Source organism: Mastomys coucha, chromosome X (genome assembly GCF_008632895.1).
Source record: "Mastomys coucha isolate ucsf_1 chromosome X, UCSF_Mcou_1, whole genome shotgun sequence".
NCBI classification, from domain to species: domain Eukaryota; kingdom Metazoa; phylum Chordata; class Mammalia; order Rodentia; family Muridae; genus Mastomys; species Mastomys coucha.
The window spans coordinates 12,349,137-12,353,187 of NC_045030.1; the positions used below are offsets into that span (position 1 = coordinate 12,349,137).

Genomic DNA, 4,051 nt, shown 5'->3' on the forward strand with positions numbered 1-4,051 from the left:
TTCTCTAACTCCTTCATTGGGGACCCTGGATCCCCAATGGATGGCTGTGAGCCTCTACTTCTGTATTAGTCAGGTACTGTCAGAGCCTCTCAGGAGACAGCTATATCAGCTGGCTTGTCCTTCCTTCAGTCTCTGCTCCATAGTTAGTCTCTGCAACTCCTTCTGTGGGTATTTTGTTCCCCCTTTTAAGAAGGAATGATTCTTATGCATATGCTCATTATTATTTTAATCCACTTGTCAGCCTGGCTCCTTTATCTGCAGGCATCTCTCCCCCTGCCACACACACCTCACCTCTCCAAACAATGTATCTAGCAACCTCAGCCTCCAGTTCATTAACAATGTAGTAGGGTTCACCTCTCCCAACTACAAACAAATTTAGGCAGGATCTGTTGATATGGTTGATATTCTTAATGTGTTCAGGAGGTGGCATTCTACTTCTTTTTGTTTTTTGTTTTTGTTTTTGTATTTGAGACAGGGTTTCTCTGTGTAGCCCTGACGTCCTGGAACTCACTCTGTAGACCAGGTTGACCTTGAACTCAGAAATCTGCCTGCCTCTGCCTCCCAAGTGCTGGGATTAAAGGCATGTACCACCATTGCCCAGCGGCATTCATTTAATAAAGTCTCCCCTTAACACTATTGGGACTAAATATATGTCCTACAACACACACTGAGACAAAATTGCATCTTCAAATGAACTTTTAGGAGATATCCCCTATGTATTACCTTATGCATATATAAGATTGGGTGTGCACCTGATTAAAATCATGCACATTGTGAGAGGGGATATACACAGTGGAAAAATGATATGACCTTATTTATCAATAAAAACCATTATTACTTACAGTTAACCCCCTAATAACTTCTCCTCTTGAGCTCCATAAAAGGAAACACCAAACAATAGTCAAGGGCCTTGAGAATCTTCACTTTGGCAGTATAAACTGAATTGTTTTACAGCTTTGTTTTCCTCAATGCTTCCCTGCTACTCTTAGACTTTATTCTTCAAACAAGAAAACAGAAACCTAGAAACACCTAACCTAGCTGCCACCATCTGAAATTACAGGCCCAGTATTCTTTCACTTCATTTTCTTTTTTCTTTGAATATACTTCTTTAGGAGAATTTGTCTGTTAAACACAACAACTCATACCCATCTCATGGAGTTTCTGATATTGGACTTTTTAAAGTGTTCAGTCTTTCTTGTTCTTTGCATTTTCTGTTGGAAACTTGACATCTTAGAAAACATCTTCTCAGCTCTGGGTATTCAAACACCTCTTTCAATTTTTCATGTTTATTTGATTGTTTACTTGTTTTATCATTTCAGAAATATAGTCTGGAAGTTGTTATTAAAGTTAATAACACATAAGACTTACCCATTCCACACCAACTAGGTGTTAAAGGAAATCTATGTGTATTCACAGATTCATGTGTAGATGCTCTCCATAGCCTTATTTAATTTTGTTGTCTGTTGATTATTGAGACAGATTCTGACTCTGTACCTTTGAGCTTCCTGTTATTACATCCATGTGTCACCACATTCACCTCCTTATTCATGATACATGCCTATAATCTCACCACTCTAAAGGCTGAGGTACAAGAATTGTAACCTTGAGACAAGCCTAGGATATATAGTGAAAACTTATATTAAAAATTGCTATAATATTCCAAATTAAAAATAAGTCAAGCATTCATGGACCAATAAGTGTACCATTGTATATTTATACACTAGAATATTATACAATGATAAAATGGCATTAATTTTATATTGATATACTATTAACATACCCAAACAACGTGGGTGAATCTCAAAATCATTGTACTGAGTAGAAGAAAAATGAATGACAAAATAACCCAGATAGTGTAGTATTTCTTTTCTATGAACTTCTAGAAAATATAAAGTAATTCACAGTGAGAGAAAACACTGGTGAAGGAGTATATGGGGAAGGATTGGAGGTACGAATTATAAAGGAGTGTGAGCAAACTTTAGAGTGATGCTCTTCAGCTTCATTATGGTGTCATCAAAATATCAAATTTAGAAAACCACTAACTCCCCACTGGGTCCAGCAGACACCTTGAAGCAAAAGAGTGACATGGCAACTCCAGCTAAGGGCAAGAACCTGTCCCTGGTGGTGCATGGACCTAAAGACATTCACCTGGAGAACTACCCAATCTTTGAGCTTGGCCTAAATGACATATTACTAAAGATGCATTCAGTAGGGACCTGCAGCTTGGATGTTCAATACTGGGAGTATGGCTGAATTGGGAATTTTTTTGCGAAAAAGCCAATGGTGCTTGATCATGAAGCTGCTGGAACAGTCAAAAAAGTAAGAGCATCGGTGAAACATCTAAAACTAGGAAATCAGGTTGCCATCAAGCATGGAGTTCCCTGAGAAATAGATGAATACTGCAAGATTGGCCGATACAACCTGGTGCCATTGATCTTCTGTGCCACACCCCCTGACGATGGGAACCTCTGCCACTTTCACAAGCACAGTGCTGATTTCTGCTACAAGCTTTCTGATGGTGTTACCTTTGAAGAAGGGGCCCCGAGTGAATCTCTCTGTGAGGAGCTATGCCTGCAGTTGAGGTTCAGGTTCCCTGGGAAACAAGGTTCTGTGTGTGGAGCTGGGCCAGTAAGGATAGTCACTTTGCTTGTGGCCAAAGCAGTGGGAGCTGCTCAAGTGGCGGTGACTCACCTATCTGCTTCTCGGTTGACCGAAGCCAAGGAAGTTGGAGCAACTTTACCATCCAGGTTGCCAAAGAGGCCCCTCAGGAAATTGTCAGTAAGGTGGAAAGTCTGCTGGGGAGCAAGCCAGAGGTTACCACTGAATGCACAGGAATGGAGTCCTCAATCTAGACGGGCACCTATGTCACTCACTCTGGTGGGAACTTGGTGACTGTGGGAATGGGCTCCGAGATTATCAGTTTACAGCTAGTGCATGCAGCCATGTGGGAGGTGGATATCAAAGGACTGTTTTGATACTGCAACACATGGCTGATGGCAATTTCCATCTTGCATCGAAGACTTTGAATGTAAAGGCCTTAGTTACCCATAGATTCCTCCTGGAGAAGGCAGTAGAAGCCTTTGAAACAGCCAGAAAGGGAGTGGGCCTGAAAGTTATGATCAAGTGTGACCACAATGACCAGAATACCTAAATGTGAGTTGATCTATGCCCTCAGCCCACTCTCTCAGCATGTAAGGGCTAAATGGCTGGAAGGGGAGGCCATTAATCCCAAACTTTCTTTGAATGTTAAAAATAATAAACTCATAAGCAGAGAGCCATAGAGCAGTTGGTGTGCCTTAAAGACAGAAGTAGGCTCTATAAGTTCCCTCTTCCTACTGTTGGGCATTTCATCTAAGGTCCCTTCCTTTGATTCCTAGAGTCTCTCACCTCCCAGGCCTCTGGTGCATTCTGTAGAGTCCCCCCACAACCTCCTATTTCCTGAGGTTCCCTGTTTCCATTCTTTCTGCTGGCCCTCAGGGCTTCAGTCCTTTTCCTTCACCCAATATCAGATCAGGTTCCGCTCTTCCCCACACACCCCACCCCATCCATTTTCCTTCCCAGATCCTTCCCTCCCTCCCCACTTGTGATTGCTTTCTTCTCTCTCCCAAGTGGAACTGAGGTGTCCTTACTTGGTCAGCTTGTTGACCTTTTTGAGTTCTGTAAACTGTATCTTGGGTATTCTGTACTTTTTTTTTCTTTTTTGGGTAATATCCACTTATCAATGAGTACATACTGTGCATGTCCTTTTGGGTCTGAGTTACCTCACTCAGGATGATATTTTCTAGTTCCATCCATTTGCCTGCAAAACTCAGGATGTTCTCATTCTTAATAACTGAGTAGTATTCCATTGTGTAAATGAATCACATTTTCTGTACCCATTCTTCTGTCCTGGGACATCTAGGTTGTTCCCAGCTTCTAGCTATCACAAATAAGACTGCTATGAACATAGTGGAACACGCGCCCCTGTGGTATGGTGGGACATTTTTTGGGTATATTCCCAAGAGTGGTATAGCTGGCTCTTCAGGTAGATCTATTTTCAATTTTCTGAGGA

At 41.6% G+C, this 4,051-nt stretch overlaps 1 pseudogene; it reads left to right on the forward strand.

Annotated features, from left to right (window-relative positions):
• LOC116091104 overlaps window positions 1-3,151 on the forward strand; it is an 8,572-nt pseudogene extending 5,421 nt beyond the window's left edge.
• Window positions 3,152-4,051: the final 900 nt, after the last annotated feature.